The sequence below is a fragment of the Biomphalaria glabrata genome, chromosome 7 (genome assembly GCF_947242115.1).
Source record: "Biomphalaria glabrata chromosome 7, xgBioGlab47.1, whole genome shotgun sequence".
Lineage (NCBI taxonomy): Eukaryota > Metazoa > Mollusca > Gastropoda > Planorbidae > Biomphalaria > Biomphalaria glabrata.
Window position 1 is genome coordinate 877,811 of NC_074717.1, and position 24,777 is coordinate 902,587.

At 38.8% G+C, this 24,777-nt stretch overlaps 1 protein-coding gene across 3 annotated transcripts in view; it reads left to right on the forward strand.

Moving 5' to 3' along the window:
- Positions 1 to 24,777, forward strand: part of LOC106052030 (TOX high mobility group box family member 4-B-like) — a 75,950-nt gene that overhangs the window by 22,884 nt on the left and 28,289 nt on the right. Inside the window, exon 3 of one of the 3 annotated variants that reach the window (XM_056036029.1) lies at positions 585 to 707. The exons of 1 other annotated variant lie outside the window; for it this stretch is intronic. The gene's annotated coding sequence lies outside the window, so the exon portion shown is untranslated. Of the gene's footprint in view, positions 1 to 584; positions 708 to 16,011; positions 16,432 to 24,777 lie in introns of those variants that run through there. One more of the 3 variants, XM_056036031.1, reaches the window with a different exon arrangement.

The following is a 24,777-nucleotide window of genomic DNA, read 5'->3' on the forward strand; positions in this document are numbered from 1 at the left end:
CCTGCCTCCTTTACGCAACTTATAGAGCGATTGTTTTTCTCTTAAAAATTAATTAATGCTTGATTAAAAAACCATAAAAAGGAATATTTCCTTTTACCTGCCCTTTCTCCCCGAGAAAGAATCCTGGTTTAGCGAATGTATAGATCTAGTACACTTTATAAGACCAAAAAAAAAAACTCTCTTAAAAAAATATTAAAAGTTCAGTATAGATAAGGGAGTATCAATGTGTTTAAAAACAACATGGTGGCGGCCGGTGTAGGTATCTGACCTCTTAAACTAATACCCTTTAAAATATTCCATTGATGCGCATTTAGATCTAGACTTAGTAGACGACGCGCAAAATTTACCTTGACATTAGTTGAGTCAGAGAAGCCTTGCATTCGGAAATTACCGAAAGCGATAGTCATTTTAAGAACGCGTAGTCCTTTCAAAACCAAATGTTGGATCTAGATCTATGTCTAGATCTCTAGCCAAAATGTGAATTTTCTTTCATTTTTTAATTTGAAAAATCATGACGTCAAACTACAGTTTTCCCCTTGTGGCCAACGAGCTAGAATTTCTTTCTTTTTTTTTTTTTTTTGCAGCGATATACTTCGTGACCTCAGCGTCGACGGTGCTGTATACATCAGCTGTTAAATTCCTGGAAAAAAATCGTTAAAGATCAGCGTCCAAGCTCCTCCCTCTATGAAGTTGTGACTTGAATAGAGGTATTGTAAAAACCAGCATTCGTCTCCTTACACTCCATCTTTCTCTCTCACTCTTATTCTTACTATACACTGTAATAGATTTATCTATATCTATCTTTCTCTCTCCCATTCTGTCTGTCTGTCTGTCTGTCTCAGTCATTTTGTTTACTGCCCTTCATTTCACGTTCTCCTTCATACTTTCATACGCCAAGCCCATCCCACTCCCCAACACCATTCTCTAGTATATTGTTTCTCTTGTCCGTGATTGCTCTTCTCTTCTACACCTGCCTCCTCTTCTTCTCCTCTTTCTACATCTCTTTCTCCGTCTTCCCCTCTCTCTCTTCACAGCGTTCCAATCTCTTTCTCTCTCTCTCTCTTCACAGCGTTCCAATGTCTCTCTATCTGTCTCTCTCTGTCTCTCTCTCTCCAATACTAATTTTATTACCAGTGTGTATTAACCCCCCCCCAACACGCACACACACCACTTCTAACCGACACCCCCCCCCCCCAACTTTTGCATTGATGAATCATTCCTTGTCTAGAATAATATCCCAATAATGTCCCCATCCAAATGAATTGCTTAGATCGTCTTACATCCTTGTTACCATGGTGTTATTGTATTCTTTTTTTTTTATTTTACTTTATTTGTTTATTTATCTCCCCCCCATTTTTTCTGCTGCGTTCGTCACTACTCTAGGGTATCGTTCAATCTGGGAGAATGGCTCATCGTGGTTCACGCCCCTGTTAGACACACTCACAGGACACACATCACACACGTTCACAGACACACACACTTACAGGACACATCTACAAACGTTCACAGGACACACACACTCACAGGACACATCTACAAACGTTCACAGGACACACACACTCACAGGACACATCTACAAACGTTCACAGGACACACACACTCACAGGACACATCTACACACGTTCACAGACACACACACTCACAGGACACACATCACACACGTTCACAGACACACACACTCACAGGACACATCTACACACGTTCACAGACACACACACACTCACAGGACACACATCACACACGTTCACAGACACACACACTCACAGGACACATCTACACACGTTCACAGACACACACACTCACAGGACACACATCACACACGTTCACAGACACACACTCACAGGACACATCTACACACGTTCACAGACACACACACTCACAGGACACACATCACACACGTTCACAGACACACACACTCACAGGACACATCTACACACGTTCACAGACACACACACTCACAGGACACACATCACACACGTTCACAGACACACACACACTCACAGGACACATCTACACACGTTCACAGACACACACACTCACAGGACACACATCACACACGTTCACAGACACACACACTTACAGGACACATCTACAAACGTTCACAGGACACACACACTCACAGGACACATCTACAAACGTTCACAGGACACACACTCACAGGACACATCTACAAACGTTCACAGGACACACACACTCACAGGACACACATCACACACGTTCACAGACACACACACTCACAGGACACATCTACACACGTTCACAGACACACACACTCACAGGACACACATCACACACGTTCACAGACACACACACTCACAGGCACATCTGCCATCTACACACACACATACATACATACACACACACGCCCGCACACGCGCACACACACACACAGAGATTGACGTCCAAGCCCCTCCCCGCCTCGTTGATGTGTTTTGGAGACACTCGAGATGAGAAGATGTCGTTCTATCTTTCATAATGGTCGAAATGGACAATCGTCAGTGCACAGCGGCTCCTCGGGGGGGGGGGTTGTTAACTCTTTCCGACCAGAGAGAAAATGCACGACTAACACACACACACACAAAAGAAATGTGCCGCAATACATATCATCTATGGTCCTAGTAACTCTCTGCTCTTGTATATTTATTTCTGGAGGTTAAGTGGTAAAGCGCCTGGCTTCCGTACCGGAGGGTCCCGTGTTCGAATCCTGGTGAAGACTGGATTTTTTTTTTTTCATTTCGGGATCTTTAGGGCGCCCCAGTGTCCACCCAGCTCTGATGGGTACCTGACATTAGTTGGGGAAAAGTAAAGGCGGTTGGTCGTTGGGATACACAAACATTGATGACGGAAAAACAGTGTGAAACTTTTATTTTTAAATATCTTTTAGATTCAACTTGTAATAGGTGTATGGAGAAATGCATTTAAAATGATAATTTAAACAAGGTACAGCTCACTAAAAATGCAAGTCTTTTCCCGTCTCACGTCTTTGCTAGTCGCCTCCTCATCTTCCGGTTTCTTGTTTTTAATCAAGTGACTGCAGACCAGTTTGTGGTTTCATCAGACTCTTCGCCTACACAACCAAAAACACCCGCCCCCCTTTCCTCATAGTTACAGTAAAAACTCACACGAATATTTGCAATGACAGCGTTAAGGTCGTGCCTCACTCCTCACAAGGAAGTACCTTTTATATGGAGCTATAGCTTCTGACCGTTTTCAGTTAAATTGTGCTGTAAAAAAAAAGAGTCCTTCAACTTTGATATATACGGATGTTTACGTATTAGTGGTTCGGCTCCATCAATTAATTAATGACATGAGTGAGGTCATGTTATCTGTAAAACTTCAGGTCACTTCGCTGGCTGCATGGGTCTGCTAGTAGACGTATTTTTGACACTTGTCTCTTAATTTGCACTAATTAGGTGATTTAATTACATAAAAAATACATCCTGGGGGCGCTATTGAATTGCGTTTGTTGTTCCCCAAAAGTTGCATTATACATATTAAACAGAGCGCCCCCCCCCTTTTTTTCTACCTTTTTTGACGGCGCTCGACAATAATTAGACCCCCGCCCCCTTTTCTCCTGAAAATGATACTATCAAGTAAATGGCTAAATGGTGAAAATGGAGACGTCATAGAATCAGACGTCATCAAGTTACGTCCGTAATGACGAGAACTCAAAAGTTGAATCGTGACAAGATGACGTTTTTGGGCCCACGTCTCTGTCGACACCAGCCAGGGGGACACTGTATCCAGATTCCGATATAGCAACACGGCAGCTTGTCAGATCAGTGTATCTAGCTCGTTATAATAAAAGCAATTAGACTTAATAGGCGGGCAACGAAATGCCGGTTTACTAATCATTTAATTATGATGATACTGTTCTAATATATTTTTCTTGACGTAAATATCAAGGCTGGTCTGAACGTCGCTGGCTTATGGAGCGAACCTTTGATGGGGGCTATTCCATCGTTCTTTTGTGTCACGTGATAGTGTTGTTTACATTTATGGTCTCTTATGATTCCATTTGTCGTTTCAATATGAAAATAGTCTAGATCTAGATATCTTTAAGATATCCACAAAAAAGAAATTGGACCACGGCGCTCTGGGCATCCCACGGCATGATAGGGTGCGCTATACAAAAGTAATTTTAAAAAAAATGACTTAATAACAAAATATCCAATCCCAAATAACAGTAACTAAATTTTTTAAGCACCCTAGCGCCCCCCCCCCCTCCCCTTGTGTATTTCTAGATAGTGAATCTAGTTCGTTGTAAGTTTCATGTTTATTTAGACAGTAAATTTGATCGTATTTCTAATGTAGGCTGAAGCGTTACGAGAGGAGTGGGGGGACAGTGCGGAGCTTGTCTAAACATTCCGACTTGAACTAATCCAGTTCAGAGTGACACAAGAGATCTATGTCGCCGTCGTTCCCCGTTTTATGATGGACCTCTTTCATTTCTGGCCCGTCCGGTCCATTTTGTACCCTGGCGCTATTCTGATTTTGATGACCATTTTATGTCGTTGGGGCTACTGGACGGGTCGATACAGGCTGGAACATCTGTCGTGTGTGTGTGTGTTGGAGAGAGCGAGGGAGGGAAGGGGCGCTGTGTGGAGTGTGGACTTTGCAGCCCCGGCGTGGAGGCTAGGCCCGTACCCGCGTTATGGTGTTTGCAGAGATGGTAAAGAGTGATGTCACCAGTTGGTCATCGCGGTGTTATACGGAAGATGATAAAGGCTAAGCTAGCGTACAGATATTCAGTACAGAGTGTGCTAACTTGTACAGATATTCGATTCAACTGAGACAAAGAGTGTGCTAACTTGTACAGATATTCGGTTCAACGCGTGTGGGACGCGTGGACGAGAGGCTAAATACGCTTGAACTTAGCTTGGCTTGGCTACCTATGAAGGGGGCTCAAAGTTCGACCCCCCCCCTCGACTCGAGTAGAGTTGTGTTTACTAAACGCATAAAGGCAGCACGGAAAATCCTTCTTCCCGATTCCCCCCCCCCCCACCCAAACTGGTCCACAAATAAGATTGGACCAAAGCGCTCTGAGCATGCTATAAACATGAAAGTAGCGCTATATAAAAGCTATAATTTAATTTTAAATGAGACAACGAGTGTGCTAACATGTACAGATATTCGGTTCAACTGAGACAACGAGTGTGCTAACATGTACAGAAAGTACAAGTGAATATTTGAATGACACCAAATCATTGTCTCGCATTAAGAGAAATTAGAAGTACACATCTCTCGTTAGACCACAGCTGTTGTTAGTTGTTTTTTTTTTTGTTATGTCTGGCTATGAAAATCCTCGTTGTTATTTATAGCGAGCTACAGTCCTTAATATGAGTGTACAAAATGTACAAATGTGTACAAATGCTCCTTCTTCCCTAGTGCTATTAGAGCATGGAATGGGTTGCCTGAGCTAGCCTAGACTTGGTCGGCACTTCGTCGTTTCTTCCACGTTAACGTCCGTACCAAGTCAAGTCCAGAGCTGTGCACTAGCCTAGAGCACACCTTCTGCACTATCTTGGATGGCTGTGTGCAGCACTAGGTCACATCAGTATCTTTAAATATGTAATATGAAATATAGTGCACCGATGTCTACTAATTGCAGGCTCCCAAAAAAACTAGCAGGTCCGGATGTGACAGTGTCTTGTAAGATCAGTAAACGATGTGTTTGGATGTTTGGGCGTGTAGAACGAGTGGTTTGAGATCAAATCCTAGAGGATGTCTCTGCGGCATGTTACATCACAGATGTACTTTGTTGCAATATTTGGACCTAGGAGGAACGCAATTGCAGCCGCTCTGCAAAGAAGGGCGACTCCGACTTTGTTGGAGTTACGGCCCCTGTTTATTTAACATTTATCTGACAGTTTTTTTTTTTTTTTGTTCGCTTGTTGTTTTTTTTTTTTTTTTTTTTTGCATTAGTCAAAAGACACACGAGTCATTACGGCGTAACTTTATGTCACGGTGACTGAAGTACGACGAGAGAGAGAAGTGTGTAAAAACGAGACAGTTAAGATTTGGGGCAGCTTACATTGGGAGGGGGGGGGTTAAATACAGCCCAGAGCGAAAATAAAACACACGCTACGCCACTGCCCCAACACAACCCCCCTTCCCCCTTTTTTACTCTTACTTCCATGTGTCGTTCTCTTGATCACTCTGTATTATTCCATCATTCAAAACGTCGCGATGAAAACTAATTTCAGGCCGGAAAATTAATTGCTCTCCGGCCTAGGATTCCCAGCTCCTCCTCCCCTCCCCACTTTATTCTCATATCGAGTTCTTCCGTCACTGACAGTAGCGTGTTACCAACGCTGGGGGCGGACAACGGACATGGGAGGATACAATCGGTTTCTATGTTTTTATTATTGTTCTGAGCAGTAATGGGGGCAGTTTATTGACATAGTTGCAATATGTTCTGTGCGCCCTGGCTCGATACGTGTAGTGTATCTGTGTGTGTGTGTGTGCACGCAGGGTTGAGGGTATCTGGGAGGTTTCCGTGTCTCGGCAAACACAACTCAGCCCCGAGCTAAATTTCTATTATAAATTTCCTTGTAGCTTATACCAGTGATGCCCAGACTACGGCCCGCGGGCCATATCCGGCCCGCGACGTGGTTCCATCCGGCCCGCCGCCACGTCGGCACTAAGTGTAGAAATCTACCTTCCAAACGTTTGGGCCCCCACCTTTTCTCTGATGGATTGGTATCATGATCTTTAACATGTGTGTGTTTATGAACATGATCATAAGCCAACATATTTATTTTAGAAAGAAAGTGTCTGGCTGTTTGATAAAACAACAACATGAAAAAACGGCATTATAAAATTAATATGTTGGCATTCTTGGTTTGAGCCGCGAATAAAAAATTGGTTAAACTATGCTTAGATATTGGAGGATCCATGGAAATATTTATCAAAAAAGAGACCACAACATGAGCCGGTGTTGCTCACATTTAAGTAAAGCGATAAAGATTGTGTGTAACACGTAAAAAAATATATAATTGTCAAATAACCAATTAATGAAGTATCAAAATCCATAGGTTTCTACCGAAAATAGTTTCAGAACAATTTCATTTCATTTTATAACTTTTCGTTCATGTGGCCCGCGGGCCGAATTAGGTTGTTCATCACTGGCTTATACAGTGGACCCAAAACTCAAGCCCCCCCCCCCCCCCAAACCATTTCTCTTTCATGTAGCCCAGCGACGCAGACCAAGACCAGTCGTTACAGCAGGCCTCAACAATTAACTGTTTTAACACGTTATCATCTGTAGGCCTCTTTGGTCTGCCACCAAGCACAAGTGATATAAAAGCAGGCATTACAAAAATTAACAATACCATATACAAATAGCATAATCAAAAATAGTCAAAATGAAAACTAAAGAAAAGTAATAATGATGCAACTGGTACATTACAGTACCGATAATAATAAGGCTTGTCTTCGGGTCCGAAGATTGGTGAGGAGTGCAGTATTTCCCGTGGCTTCGCAGCCCCAGCTGTGACCTACATATTTTGCCATATTCAGGACAAGCAGTACCAATACCAATAATGATAAACACATCGGACTATCTGGCTTACAAGGACTGTTGAATGGTTTATGTTGCGATTTGAGAAACTTGTATATCTCGTCAGTACTTACGTATACACTGACCTGCGACCTCGCAACCTGTTGACCAAAAGCTCGTTGCCATGAAACTAGTCTAATCGTCAGACCCTAACCATAGGTCGCCACGTCACAGGTCTGTGTTCAGACTCTCATCTATATTTAAGTATATATAAACTATATGAATTATATATTAAATATAATTTATTCTTATATTTTAATTAATTTGACTGAATGTGATGACTTTCTATACATTTATTACACTTACACTGTAAACCCTCCTCTTTACTTTGTATCAATCACTTTTACATAATTTTATTATTTTTTTAAATTGGGTTTACTTTCGAAGACATGACCCCTTAACATCAAAAAATACTTACAGATTTGTTACACATTAACATATCATTAACCTAGCGATATTAATTTTTTTTTAAATTTAGAATAAAAGAACATGAAAAAAGCATCTAATGTTGAACATCTTATTGAGCTATGTCCGACATTAGTCTGACAACTTGTACGTAGTTACTTTAATAAAAAAGGATGTTTCTATGTCAAGTCTTTCTTATCTTATCTTATCTTATATAATACAGACGTTACTTCAAAAAAGAAGATGATTACGTCCTACGCGTCATGCATTTAGTCATGCATATTAACCAATGACTTAAATTCTTCCAAGTCACTGGTTTTCCTTGCTAGCTCAGGCAACCCATTCCATGCTCTAATAGCACTAGGGAAGAAGGAGTACTTGTACAAATTTGTCCTATCATATGGGACTAGGAATGTAACTATATCTTTGTGTCTTTCTGAGTATTTTATTAAATTTTGTTTTTGTATTTGAAGATTATGGTTCAGTGCTTTATGTATAATTGCTACTTTACTTTTGAGTCTTCTGTCCTGAAGGCTTTCTAAATTTAGTGATTTTACTAAAGGTGTTACTCTAGTCAAATGTGAATATTCGTTTGTTATGTCGTGTGTTTCTAAGGAGCATTTTGGTTCATTCCAGCAGACTACGCACGCTGGCGAAATCTATTGTATGCGTCTTGTTCGGTTTAAAAAGGGAATCGTGTCAGGGTTTTTTTTTAAATAAAATGTAAACACGCTTTAAAAAAAATGGACAATCTTTTCAATGGTGACATTAAATAAACATTACGTGTCTTTATCGTAAAGCAATTCAATTTTTTTTTTCATTTTTTTAAAAATGCATTTATATTAAAACAATGTTAATCTATTAGTTATTGATACCATTGTAAAGCTCGCTCATTTTTCTATAAAATACACATGTTTAAAAAAATATTCATGGGTTGAGATACCCATTCTACGAATAAACAAACAAGGTATTAAACGATCACAGCCGCAATCACGATTACTCCATACACTATTAATAGGCGTTAATGATAATTACTCTTATTTCTGAACCAACATAACAAACGTTATATGTAGTAGTTGATTTGATTTGATTTTGATTTTAGGCACATCGGCACAATTTAGGCCATGTCGTGCCTATATGTAGTAGTAAAGCAAATAGTAAAGTTTTCCTCTCAGATCTTGCGATCTGTGGGGCAGAGTAAGGTCATCTGTTTCTATGGCCAACGGTTAACAAGCAGGATGCTATGTGACCAGCACAACGACCAACAGCCTTTACTTTCCCCAACTAGAGTCAGGTACCCATTAGAGTTGGGTGGACTCAGGGGCGCCCTAAAAATCCCGAAATTCAAAATCCCAGTCTTCGCCTAGATTCGAACCCAGGACCCCAGGTTTGAAAGCCGAGCGCTTAACCACTCAGCCACCGCGCCCTCTTAAATGTATAATTAAATGACTCAAAATAACCATTCTAACGGTACCATTTTGTATTGTAATCGGATATATTTACTTTAAGATACGATAGGGGGAAAAACGCCTAAAACTGAAACAATGTTACGCGGTTTCGTGTCCCTGCTTATAAGGGTTGTCTTTTGTAGAACTCAAAAATTTCTTGTACTGACGCTTGCTTAAAATGTAGTGTTGAATTGTCAATATGGACCCTAAGAGAGATGCCTTTGTTTGTGTTCATTTCGTGATTTCTCTTAAATGACGAGCCAGCAGCCAGAGTCCCTGATTTGTTTTAGTCTTCTGTTGTTACATGTTGGCCCTGCGTGTGGGTCCGTGTACTGTGACATCATACTAGCTTGACACAGCATGCAGGGACAGGTGGTTCCAGAGGGGCGACACAGTGGCCCCCCTCTTCCGCCCCTCTCTCGCAACCAGTCAGCCGTGACAAAGCACTCGTCTAGGAGACCTTTGAACTCACCCCCCCCCCACCCTCTCTCCTTCTCTCTTGTGCTTTCTAGCCTCTTTATCTCTCCCCCTGCGTCACACCGTCCCGTTATATAGCGCTCACACAGACGCAGACGTCGCGTAGCCGTGTCAATGTGTCACTGCCTGGTCACGTGATCCAGTCCATTGGAGCGTACAAAGCATTGCACCTGCATTTGGGTGTGTTTGTTTACACCAGTGTAGGGCAATGTCTGAACACACTCGGCTGAGAGAGAGCCTGTGTTTGCGTCTGCTAGTTCAGGATAGGAAAAGTTTCATTAACTCACTAAATTTTTTTTTGTTTTTTTAAATTGACCATTTGTATAAAGCTTATATCAACTCACTCTGTCTGTTTTATAAGAGAGCCCTGCAGTTCACTTAATAATATGAAAATTTACATATTAATAGTTGTTTTAAATTATGTTCCACTTATATGCATGTTAGATTTCTTCTCTTTGAAAAAAAAATTGTAACCTTTTTTTGTAAATGTAGTAGTTAGTATGACAACTTACATAACTTGGATATTCAATTTAACAAAAAAAAAAAAAAAATTAAAACCGTTTGCATAAATGTGTTAAAAAATATGGTAAATAGTAATCCCAAGGCAAAAGTCAGGGAGTAATGGAGAAAGACGGTCGACGAGTCTTGCTTGGTGCCCCTACTGTCCAAAAGACTAAGGGATAGGTAAAGGTAAAAAAAAAAAATATCTCCCTTACTAAATAGCCCCCTGTGTTTGTTACTATTGATATTGAATAGTTGTAAAAAAAAAAAAGGCGTATTTTTTATTAAAAAAAAAACTGCTTGCATAGTTGATTTTAAAAATTAAATTTTTCGTTTTCAGAAAAGAAAAAAGTTGCCGCGCATCAGAACCTTGAAAGGTCTAAAATATCATGATGTCGGATTTTCAATATCGTTTCTAGTTTACGAGATCTAAATGGGACGGACGGACGGACAGACATTTCAAACAAAACTAATAGCTTCTTTTCCCCTTTCGTAGGCAGCTAATAGCCAAATTAATTAATTAACTATTTTTATTTAAGTATGTTGTTTGTTATCGAACAAGGGATAGAGATTGTACTTGACAAATGTAGTGGTATAAGTTGAATTAGTCCCACCGAGGAGGCTTGAGCCCTAAATTTGAAATCAAGTCGTACAACTTTGTTAAAAATGCATTTAAAAAGCGATCACGGTAACATTAACAGGGATACCCCCCCTTCCCCCCCCCCCCACTCTTCGTTTCCCAGCTGATCCAGATAAGTGATAGTATCAAAGCTAATAGCTTAACATTGCGCTAAACAAAAACATTGGTACACATTTCTAAGCGCACAGATTTATTATTGTTAGTCTAAATTACTCTAAATCTATTACAAATTTAATTACTTGACGATCCAAGCTAATTGATATATTTATACTTAGTATTAGATTTTTTTTTTTGCTGATGGATGAGATTGTCTGCACCGCCCCTCCCCCTTGCGTCACGTTCTATCCATTGAACTCCAGTGTTGCCAACTACAATACATTTTAAAGGGAAACTCCGATGGTTTTGACAATTTTTGATATAATATGTGTTTTGATTTACAGATAATGAATATATGATTCTTTTTTTTTTCTTTGCAATAATAACTTAGTAATTGATGTTTTTCCGACGTAATTTTCCTGCGCATCCAAAACAGTCAGACTTTCACCGGGTTTCTATGTGACGTCACAAAGGTGTTTTAATCTATTGACTTATTGTATAACAGCAGGCCATACAGCAAAGTTTACATTCTCGTAAAAGAAATATATCTTTGTCTATGCAGTTAGATCTAGGATCTTGTAAGCAAAGAAAAAATGCGTATTAAAAGTAGATTCACATGCTTGACTAACCACGGCAGTCCGTATTTTCTCGCCGGACCACTCAACACACAACAAACACTATCGCTTGGTCGTCTTGTCATGACCGACTACACGTAGTCTCGACTAGCCTTACACTGACCAGTTTGTTCGAATCGCTCAGACACCCGATCCATTTACTTCTTGGGACAGGGAGAGGCTTAGATGAAAATGTTAACTCTTTTTCTCGAGTTGATTATCCGAATGCTTTTAGATCTATCTATACATGTATATACATATATATATAACTGTATCATAGCTCTGGACTAGGCCGTCACTAAGCGTAACAGCTACTGTAAGAATGAAGTGATACGATTGGTCAAATCTAGTTTCTCTTTCAGTATTGTTGATGGAAGTGACTGATGGAAGTGACGTATGAACTAGCTTAAAACAAAATCTCATAGAACCCCGTTTTTTTTTAGATGTCGAGAATTTACTGTCTAATTTATTAAATATAAATGTTTCAAAGCATTTAAATACAAAATGGTAAACTGTTTACTATTACAACTTTTTACGCAGAATTTAAATATGTCAATAACTCAAAAAAAAAAAAAAGATTACAAAGAGAGTTTGTGTTACACAAACTGAGAGGCGGCCCCCGTCGAAGTCGGATCCCTGTCGGATCTGCATATTCGCAAATAATATTCAAGAAGTGATTTAATTTTGATGTAAAATGTTTTACATGTTTCGGATGTTCCTTCAGAGTTCAAGATAATTACTTCCTAGTCCAAACCTCCTGCAGGACGACGGGGGATGGGAGCGGGCAGGGTTTGAACCCTGGACCATCCATAAATCTGAACGACAGTCTAGCGCGAAAACCGCACGACCAGGCAGCCATCCGATGGTCAAAAGTAATAATGTTTCAAAGATTCATTTGCCGTAAATTTAAATTAAATAAAAAAAATAGTAGATTAGTTTTAGTATATTAAAACATTACAATATTGATCAAAACGTTTGGAAATGAAAATCTACACTTTTTTTTTACACTTTAAGTTTAGAAATTGAAATTCTACATCTTAATCTAGTCTATTTTAGTCTAAACTAGATCTACAAATTCTAGATATAGACTCTAAAATAATTTTAATTAGAATATAAATCCAGATATAGATATACTGTAATAAAAATCTAGATCTAGTTTAAAAAATCTAGATTAGATCTAAATCAAGATATCATTCCTTTTTTAAACGCGAGTCACATAACGAGGCTTAATAAACATTACTATACCGAGTTCTTTTTTCATTTGAAGAATTAATTCCATATAACGTCAGAGGAAAAAAAAACACTACGTCACACGGCCTAGCTAGACTAAAAATCGCCTTCATCGATACGAGCCATTTATCGAGTGTTCATAGACATTGGTGCACCGAGTGCGTTCTTTTAGCATTTCATTTAAAGAATTCATTCCATATGACGTCAAAGGAAAAAAAAACACTACGTCACACGGCTTAGTTAGACTAAAATATGTTTTTATTAATACAAGCAATTTTTCGAGGGTTAATAGACATTGGTGCACCGAGTGCGTTCTTTTAACATTACATTTAAAGAGTCCATTCATATGACGTCAAAGAAAAAAATTCCATTACCTCACAATAGGCTAGTACCGGTACCATAAAAAAAAATGTCTTTATTTACACGAGATATTTAACGAGGGTTCATAGACATTGGTGCACTGAGTTCTAATAGAATTTATTTAAAAAGGATCAAAGCCGCATTGTTTTTGCGTTTTGTCTGTCAGTCGGTCTGTCCGTCATCTTGATATAAAAAAATAACAACAACTAAAAGTTATTAAAAATTGATTAACCTTTATTCTACGTTTCAAAACATCGCAATAATTTTTAGGTATGAACACAATTGAAAAGTTTATATAATAGATTGTTCTGGATGTTTGTATAAATAGTAAAAGAAAAAGAGAATTTCAGATAAATGAAATACCGTTAATTACATTTTTTGGATGGTCTCGTATAAAAATTAGATGTACTACAGCCATGTGGAGAGATTTTCATACCTTACTTTGGTGTTTGGATTCTGTTTTCCTTAAAAATCGGAACATAATATTAACGATAATTAGATTTTTTAATGTTTTAGGTAGAAAGTTAAATGTACTGTAAGAGAGTAGTTAGTTAAAATATTTTTCATAAAAATCCGTAAAAACATTATTTCGTAAATGAGAAGATTATTTGTTTATTAATTAGAAGAGGGAGTTCAAACAATTATTTGGCGTTAGTAGATTTTTAAATAAATTCGGAAATTTCTGGCGACGATTTATAAGAAACAAAATCCGGAACTTTCTTTATCGATTACAAAACTTCTATGTTATGTTTTAGCAAAAAAATTAAATGTCTAAAAAGTAATTTTCAGTAATCAATTCTAGTAAATTACTTTTTTTTAAAGCCCTGAACAACCTATTGTCGATATTTTTAAAATTTGTTTAAAGATGAAAATACGGAACAATTTGATATTGATAACCAAATTATAGTGACGCATTGTCAAATAATATAAGTATAATATTAGTAAATTATGCGATTTCAAACAACCATTAGGCATAATTCATGTTTTATAAAACAATATCCGAAACATTTTTACACTTAATGAAATATAAGTCAGTATAGAGATTTTGATTTAGCATTAATATGCTATTTACATAAAAAACGGAACAACATATTATTGATAATGTGTTTTTGCAACGTTTAAGCATGGAAATTGAATGTAATATAAATTAGAAGAGCAAACAAACATTTGTTGGGGTTGATTAGTTTTGCACAAAAAAAATCCGGAACAATCAATTTTTAGATACTTAAAACTATTGAATTGTTACGGGAGGAACATTAAAGTGTAAATCAGATTTTCAATAGCTTTTAGAGTTCTTTTAATCTAATCGTGACGGACAGACCGACCAACAGACAAAACGCACAAAAATAATCTTCTTTTATTCGGATGGCGGCACTAAAGAAAAAATAAATAAAATCTGATTTTTTAAAAAAGTTTAAGGAATTGGTTTAGCACCTGGTCATGTAGCGACGTTACGCTACTGCACGAAAATCGCTGCATAAAAAGTCCATTAAAAAAAATGTGCGTGATATTTACATACAAAATGCATTATTAGCCTTTATAAACAAACAGAAATGTTTTCTTTTAATTTTAGCAGCTAGTTGACCAGAAAAAACATCGTTAACTATTATTTATATTTGTTGTAAACATTTCCTGTACATTTTAAAAATATATTTGACTTAGTGATACTGAAAATACACAAAAATTGTTCATCTTTGTTAGCATATTGTAACATTGCCTCCCTTACATTTACGTAATTGTTTTAGAATTGGTGTATTTTTATGAAAAAATCGCTTGCATAATTAATTTTATAATTTAAACGGTTTGCTTTTAGAAAACCAAAAGTAGCCGTTGCACCTAAACTTTTCAAGCCGCATTTAATGATGAAATAATATTTTTCATATCTCTTCTAGTTTTCGAGATCTGAGTGTGACAGACGGACAGACGGACATTTTGCACAAACCTAATAGCGGCTTTTTCCCCTTACGGGGGCCGCTAAAAACATCAGAGTTTCCCTTTAATTCAACTGATCTCCCAACCGAAGAGCTTTGACAATTTGATTGTGCAATGCTAAAAAAAGTGTCACAAATATATATTTGTGAACAGATATTGTTTATCGACATTTTCTTGCTTCTGTAAAACATGATACACCCAAAAGTGAGCTGTCCATAGTTTTCCAGATAATAATCTCTAATAGGCTTTTGTTTCGTGTAAAAATTGTGTTTGAGATTATTGTTTTGTCCCTATGCGCGCAAAGTAAATACGACCCTAATGACCTTGCATCTTTAATTTACATTTAACGACATAACCTACGGTTCGTTGTTAGATCAGCTACATGTGGGCTTGGTTTGGGAAACAGCATTTTGTATGTTTTCCTGCCCGGAACAGCAAAATAAACAAACGAATACAGTATGTGTGGAACAGGGTCGTCAGTGGGAGGAGGTCCTATTAACACAACTGCAACATAAATCTAAAGAAGTACATTCGGAAGAGAGGGGGAAAAAAAAACTGTTTGTCAAACATTTTTTCTCCCCTTTCCGTCTTTTGTTCCCGGACAATCTGATTGGTGCACGCGCTGTGTCGCGCACTGTTTTTATGAGGCGCGCGCGGCGGCGACTCGGCATTGTCCCATAGAAGTGTACCGGGGGGAAGGGGGGGGGGGGCGAAGCAGGGGAGAGAATAAGTTGATAAAGAGAGCCGTGGGCGCTCACTCGTCTCCCTTGAACAGCATCTGTTGGTGGCACTGAGCTATCGTAGAACCATCTCTGGAGTTTCCGTACATGGATAGTAAGATTTTATCAAATTGAGATCTGTAAGCTACTTCATTCATCTCCTCTCATCTGGGATTTGCAGAGTCCGCTCATAGATCTCAAGATCTAGTTGAATATTAAGTCTTCAGTGGAGTGACTCCAACTTTTGTCTAGCGAAAGTGTCTTGACTGGAAAGGATTTAGACCACAAGATATATTTAGTTGTGTAAATATGTGAGCTTCTTTTGGCCACTAACCATCGATACGAACTTGATACAGTGCTATCTCACTATTACATTGTTATCTCAAGTTAGGATTTCGTATCGAGATCTTACATTTCAAGTGATACGATCCCATGGGACATTAAACTTGTGAGTATTTAAATAAACTTTACACCTGTTTGTTGATTGATATCTGAGATTCACTGTAACTCACGCTACATGAAGATCTATAGAATCTATCAGTCACGCGCTCTGTTTTTAGTGCATACCCCAATTGCCTTAAAATTGCTTTAATAAAATACTCAGAAAGACACAAAGATAAAGGCACATTCCTCGTTCCATATGCTAGGACAAATTTGTACAAGTGCTCCTTCCCTAGTGCTATTAGAGCATGGAATGGGTTGCCTGAGCTAGCCAGGAAAACCAGTGACTTGGCAGAATTTTAAGTCATTGGTTAATATGCATGACTGAATGCATGACGCGTAGGACGTAATCATCTTCTTTTTTGAAGTAACGTCTGTATTATATAAGATAAGAAGATAAAGTGTTAGCTGTTTCCATTGGTATAGGTGGTTTCTTTTTCACTGTTCACATGTAGCCTGGAGTCGGATTTATAACATAGCACAATTGCATGTATGACAACCTCTTCATTATAAATGTTATGTACTAGTTTAGAGAGTAGGTTAGTTTCGGTAGATAAATATATTGTGTATTGTTTTTTAGCGACGGTAAAAGTAGTGACGTAGTAAGACAGACAAATGACGTAGTAGACTTAGGCGAACAAGAGGAACAATATGGCGATAACGCAGAAATGAGTATGTAACTATGACAGATAAGTAGCGATGTTGAAGAGGACTAGGCAGACTTCCTTGTTATGAATACGGTTAAGAATGTTATGAATAAATGTGTCATTTGCCACCAGTAAAATTCTTTATCAAGTTAACATCGCTAACTGTAATGTTCTGTGGCTAATGTGGAGCAGTTAATGAAATAGACGTGAAGTCACACAAGATATGAGCCCGCAGCAAATAATAGTAATAGTAGTAGTACTATTAGATCTTGACTAGCCTTGATGAAATGTGTCATTACTGGTTTACACATACTAAAGAGATGTAATGATATCAAGGGGAAACAAACTTTCGTATCATACCATTAGCTCTTTTGACTGTCATTTGATGGTCCCGCGTTCGAGCCTGGCCCACCACTATACCCCGTCGTCCTGCCGGAAGTTTGGGCTAGGCCAGTGGTTCCCAAACGTTTTCCTTAAGGGAACACTTCGCCCATTCGGAGTATTTAGCGGAGCACTTTGCTAATTTGTTTTAGAGAGCTTAATTGCCGTGGTGGCCTACTAGTTCAGTATTACAGTAGTTCGTGGAACACCTATGCAGGGTTCCGCGGAACACAGTTTGGGAAACACTGGGCCTGGGTGTAGATATAATTATATAATTATCTTTGAAATCTGAAAGAACATGCGAAACGTATAAAACCATTTTTATTACAAACATCCACAGTTATATAAATAAAAGTTCGAGATGAACTACCCACAAGAACGGAACACATAGTGTTGATGTTATAGTCTAACAGTTTGTTGTTGATTTTTATTTTTACTAATGGTGAGCTAGAATATCTCATTCTCGAGCGAACCTTTATTTAAAAAAAAAAAAGATTTAAACTTGACAGGCCTAAAAGATTAAGTTTGTTGTGTTTATAGACTTTTTATTATACAATGCGGTCGGAAGAAAAGCAACAAAAAAAAAAATAAAAAAAATTGACGGTCAGATTAATCATGAAGAACAGGCTCCAAAAGTCCAGACTTCAATGTCATGGATTACTGCGTTTGGGGCTTGTTAATAACAGAGCGTCAGATTTGTCCACGTGACATAAACGTTCTTGTTGACCTGAAAACGAGCTTTGGAAGTACTTGGGACGATATCTCACAAGTTACTCTTCATACCCACAAGGAAAGAGGAAAGTGGGCAGACCCAAGCAAACCTGGAAGAGGTCAGTCATCAGTGAAGCTGAGGGTACTGGAATGACATGGGAGCAGATGAAGAAAGCTGCTCAGAACCGAGTTAGGCGGAGAGGTGTGGATGCGGCCCCATGCTCCCCTGGGAGTGCACAGGATTAAGTCAAGTACTCTTCATAACGAGCTTGGATTTCTAGGCTAAGACATTTCTCTGAAGTGCACGGACATATTTTTGAGCATCTCTGAGTGTGATATAACACATGCCTTTCAAAAACTGCGTAAAAGTTATTCTTGGTAAAAGTAACTAGCCGTTTCAATGGACCTCATTCACCAATCGTAAACAAACAACATTTAGTCACGTGATCTTATTGATAAAACAACGGAAAAAACTGTCACGTGACAACCACCATGAATTAAACATGAGATATGACATAAATTATATAGAAGAGATAGAGCACCACGTGGCTAAATGTTGTTTGTTTACGATTGGTGAATGAAGTCCATTATCTACCACATCTCTAGCGACCAGCCTGTACAAGTCTGTTCGATGTGGCAACGAGCTATTGGTCTAAACTGCCCACAGGTTGTGACGTTACAGGTCAAAGTTCAGGTCAGCGTCAAGCTTGGTCTCGATTGAGCACATTTGTTTTCAATAACACCTCTAAAAGTTTGAGAGAATTATTGTGTAGCAGTTTTGTCTGTTAGGTGCCGCACACACACCATACTCCTTTCGCAACGGCAAGTGTTCGGCTCGTGTGTGTGTGTAGCGGGGTGACCTTTTGAGATGTGTTGATATTGACACGATTCCGTCCCTTAGGACTCATAAAGAGTGCCCAACATGTTGTTCGTTTCTGTATGCTCATGTCTGCTCTACACTCTCGTCTGCTGGACGCCTGGGTAAAATAAAAGGGGGGGGGAGTGATTTAATATCTACAAACGGAGTTATTAAAATCCAGGGGCGGCCAACTACTTTCTGACGCGTGTCACTGACCGCATCGTCTCACACAAAAATGTCAAGACCACTGGCAGCTATCGTCTGTTACTCCGTTGTGCATTGTGGGTAGATGTTTCCGTTGTGCATTGTGGGTAGATGTTTCCATTGTGCATTGTGGGTAGATGTTTCGATGGGCCTCGTAGAACATCGTATGATACAAATTATATCGTTATATATTAAATAGTGCGAGTGGATATTTAATGAAGCTAAGAGAAACTTACTGAATGGTAACCTTTGACCTGGTTTATGCATAAATATTTAGAGAGACTATCACGAAGGGGACTTCTTCGTGATATATGTGTTAGTGACACCCGAAAAGATTTAACTCTTTCTCTACGTAATTATTTACCACATTCTGGTGGAATCAACACTGGTATCGTCAGTTAGGAGAGAAAGATTTAAGAGTAGAACTACCCACAAAAATAAAAATAAAAAAAAAACAATTTTGCCTGAAAGAAAACAAGTTGACATGTCATCACGCGTGACGTGTCTTGACATATGACATGTCAGGTGACAAGAGCTTGTTCAATAAAACAATTAGTTCGTTTGTCTCTTGGCTTGTAAAAATATTCTTCACTCAGTGTTTAGGATGGCTGAGTGGTAAAGCGTATGGCTTCCGAACCTGGGGGTCCCGGTTTCGAATCCTGATGAAGACTGGGAGTTTTTTGGTGTTTTTTTTATTTCGAGATACTTATGGCGCTTTTGAGTACTCTAATGGGCAACTGATATTAGTTGCGGTTGATCTATGTGCTGGCCACATGACACCCTTGTTAACCGTGGGCGACAGAAACAGATGACCTATACATCATATGCCCTATAGATTGCAATGCCTGAAAGGGGGAAACTTTTTCTTTTATTTAAGTGTTTTTGGGTCCTGGCAGTCACTTGCTCCGTTGATATTAAATCTGAGAGATGTACCAATACTTGACTTCCAATGAAAAGTTTAACTTTCCCTCCTCCTCCTCCTCCTCCTCCTCCTCCTCCTCCTCTCAGCACTAAATAAAAAAAAAAACTTGACCCCCATCCCCCTCTCTCCCCACCACTCCCTCCTTTCAGTAAAGGTCAAATAGGTTTTTGTATTGGAGTGGAAATGTGGTTTGATGGTTCAAGTCCCAATGTCGATGAAGGTAAATTGTTTTAGAGACGTGTGTTTTCATTGGTCGAAATCAACGTTCATAGTATTAGAAACGTGTGTTTTCATTGGTCGAAATTAACGTTTATAGTAGTAAGTTGAAAAGATTTTTTTTTTTTTTTTTTGCTTATAAAAGGGGGAAGAATTTGTAGAGCAATGGACCTCATTCACCAATCGTAAACAAACAACATTTAGTCACGTGATCTTATTGATAAAACAATGGGGGGAAAAAAACTGTCACGTGACAACCATCATGAATTAAACATGAGATCGTAAATTCTATAGAAGAGATAGAGCACCACGTGGCTAAATGTTGTTTGTTTACGATTGGTGAATGAGGTCCATTGGTGAATGAGGTCCATTGGGGAATGAGGTCCATTGGTGAATGAGGTCCATTGGGGAATGAGGTCCATTGGTGAATGAGGTCTATTACGTTGTCTGCTAGTAAATGTCCCTTACCATGGTTGACCACTTCACATACCTATGAAGCACAGTTTCAATTGACGCATCGCTTTCACGGGAAGTAGATAACCGTCTGACCAAGGGCCAGTGGCGCTTTTGGACGCCTCCAGGCGAGAGAGTTTGGCGGGATAAACCGCTCCGCCTGCCTACAAAAATCAGTGTCTACCAAGCAGTGGCTCTCTCAACCCTTCTCTATGGATCTGAGACAATGGGTACTATACAGAAAGTTACTAATCGCTTTCACCGAAGATGCTTGCGCTCCATCCTGGACATAAGGTGGCAAGACCGCACTTCAAACAGCGATGCCATTGCGAACGCCGGTCGAAAGTTACTCTTAGCAGGGGTCTCAGCCTATAATACTGTTATAGACCTGGTGGTGGCACAGATGGTGGGGTAGTGGTGTGTGTGTGTAGTCAGCCGACGCAAATCGCCCCAGGCCAGCACTAGACGAGCGGTCAACCGTGACGAGTTACGACGATCGGCCGAGACGAGTATCAACATGATGGTTCGTGAAGGATCGGCGTCGTGAACAGAGCTCAAGAGTGTCACGAGGGATGTAGTCATATGACCACCCAGAATGGTCGAGCGACGTTCTGTCCGGTTCTAGAAGACCAGCAGGGACCCTATATAAAGAGCGAAGGTATCAGAGACGAGTGAGTCACAACTTCCCGATCTACAGTTCGTTACGACGGCTCAGTACAAGTCCGAAACGAGACAGAAGAGACCAGTGCAGAGAGTTGATACGGCGGAGAGATATTTGTACAGTCTTGTGTTACGTGCTGCCAATTGTACAGTATTGGCTGTTATTTATTGACATTAAACTATTACGTTATTTTCAAGCCCAGAGTTGTCAAGTTCTTTAAGTTGGTGGTGTCGTTTGGTGCAATTTGCAGAGAGCCTGGATAGTGAGATTCGTAACAATATAATATATTATCTTTGGAGAGGGGGGATTTGTTTTACTTAAGCGCTTACACACACACACAACAAAATAAACCAATGAAATGTACAATCATGAAACACTCTTGCTGTAACACTGTAATGAACAAACTCTACTAAAATACCAATATCATGGTTTTATTGAACAAGGCTACAGTAGACAGTGAACGAACACAAACACGTCTCACGTGACATTAAGTACCATGAACACACACACACTGGACTTGACCTTCTTACACGCTGGACACACGCAGAAAATAAACAACTCAGTTACACTACAAACACTTGCTTTTTACATCATTAAAAAAAAATGGCTTCTAACATCGACAAAACAATAAATAAATTTTTCTATACAGCAACCATCAGCAGTCTAATTAACTTTGCCATCACCTGCTGGTATGGTAATACCTCACTGGCACAAAGACTTAGACTAAATAGACTAATTAAAAAAAGCATCGCATATCACTCGAACACAGCTACCATCTCTTGAAGATCTTTTTCATGAAATATGCCTTTCCAAAACACTCACGATTCTGCACACATTAAACCACCATAAGATCTGAACGAGGTGGTCGTCTCCTTTCCATTAGGACTAAAACAGAAAGATTTAAAACCTTCTTCATCCCACTTTCGGTCAGAGAGTTACAAGATCATCTGAAGTACATAAAAGTCCGATTCACAAAGCGCTGGTTGTGGCTGTGTATGTGTTTTCGTGTGTGAATGTGCATCTATATTGTTAGTGCACAGTAGTTACGCTGAGGTTTGTCAGTTGTAGTCAAACTAAATTTCCATTTGATTGGATCAATAAAAATTATCTTATCTCTTAATAGTAATTAAATTTCGAAGGGGACACTGTTCAACTGGGGGTTCTGTTTTGCTTCCAATTAAACTAATGGTCTCCTCCAATGACGCTTGTCAACCGATCGGTGTCCGGTACTGGTTTCTTCCCCGTGATGGTAGAATATTAAAATCTTGACACAGAGAAGTTGTTGGTTTTTTTTTTACATTTTTTTCAAAATCTTTTTGAGATTTCCAAGAATTTCTTTTTCTCTTGAAGAAGTATCCACGTGGGGGTTTATGTGTTTCCAATGATCTTACGACTTTATTCCTGTCATTCTAAATGGTCCGATTGCTAAACCAGCCAGAGATTTAGAATTTAAAATACTGCAGACGTGAGCATGCTAAAAACAGTGACTAGACTTTTTCTCCAACTCAAAAGAAGGGCATATTTCTTAGTTATCTTAACATTTGTTCTACTTTTGTTTTGGTAATTACAGTCTTTTAGTTTTAATCTAAGACTGGCGAGCTACTTAAAATCTTGGACTATTTCAATGTTCTCTCCAGCCGAAACAATATATATTCTCTTTATGAACGTTTATTCACATCTTTATTTATTTTTTCTTCGCATGTAATATTTTTTTTACAATTTATCTGTAAGATATTTTTCGGTGTTGGTTATTTCATTAATTGTAATTGTTTATGTCTGGGCTCGAGTCACGTGATCAGAAAACTTTGTTGCGGAAAAAAAAAAATTGTACTACGGTCAAAAATCACTAATGTCTTAAATGTGCCCTAGAGGGTGGTGTCAGGGCCACCTGGGGGTTCCCCTGAGTTTACTGTGCATGTGTTGCATGTTTGTGTTCCACCCATAGACATCAATAAATATAGACTGGCCGACATAGACATCAATAAATATAGACTGGAAAAAGGAAATAACTTCATGTAACTTGAAAACATGTATATCTATTTTATTCGGATTTCCGAATTCTGAAAAATTGAAAAATTGCATGATCTTCAGTCTTAGAGATTAAACAAAACTCCTAGACAAAAATAAAATACACAAAATTGCAAGTCACAAATTTTCGTTTCATAAAACTCTATTATCGGCCAGTCTATATTTATTTATGTCTATGCTGGCCGATTAAAGAGTTTTATGAAATGAAAATTTGTGACTTGCAATTTTGTGTACTTTATTATACAGCATTTATGAGAAGTATAAAAGTGAAGTATTCATCTCATCTATTTCAGCCAAAACCTATATAAGTATTGCAATAGTTTTGTTTAATCTCTAAGAATGAAGATCAAGCAACTTTTCATACTCTTGGAAATCCGAATACAATAGATATACATGTTTTCAAGTTACATGAAGCTACTTCCTTTTTCCAGTCTATATTTATTTATGTCTGTGATTCCGCCCTAATCTTCTGTGATCTATTGGGTCGAACCTTTGCTTGCTAAGAGTCTTACTCTTGGACCAATCTTCAATGTTTTCATGTTTTTATTATTTTGTTTAAATCTTCATGGACCTCATTCACCAATCGTAAATAAACACATTTAGCCACGTCATAATATTGATAAAACAATGAAAAAATAGGTATCACGTGACAGCCTTTATGGGTTACGTAATTTGTATAGAAGATAGATAGAATCACGTGGCTAAATGTTGTTTGTTTACGATTGGTGAATGAGGTCCTTTGTAGAAAATTGAAAGCTGATGATCAATCGTTTAAAAAACAATCTTGCACAAGTGTTGGGAGTGGTGTGGACTATCGTTGACTTGTAGCACCGAACTGCTGGGTAGGCAACCAAACTGCTGGGTAGGCAACCAAACTGCTGGGTAGACAATCAAACTGCTGGGTAGGCAACCAAACTGCTGGGTAGACAATCAAACTGCTGGTTAGGCAACCAAACTGCTGGGTAGACAACCAAACTGCTGGGTAGACAACCAAACTGCTGTAGGCTCATTTATATTTTAACTTGAAATATACTTGAATAGCCTTTTTGTGAAAGATGTTATAGGCCTACACGATTTGTATTAAATATAGACCAGCGGTTCTCAACCTTTTAAGCTCGGCGAACCCTTTTTACAATCCCAAACTCTGCCGCGACCCCCCCCCCCACACACACACACACATACAGCAATGGAAGAGTAGACAATAATAATCCATATTTTCGATTGTCTTAAGCGACCCCTGGCAAATGGTCAATCGACCCCCAAGAGGGTCG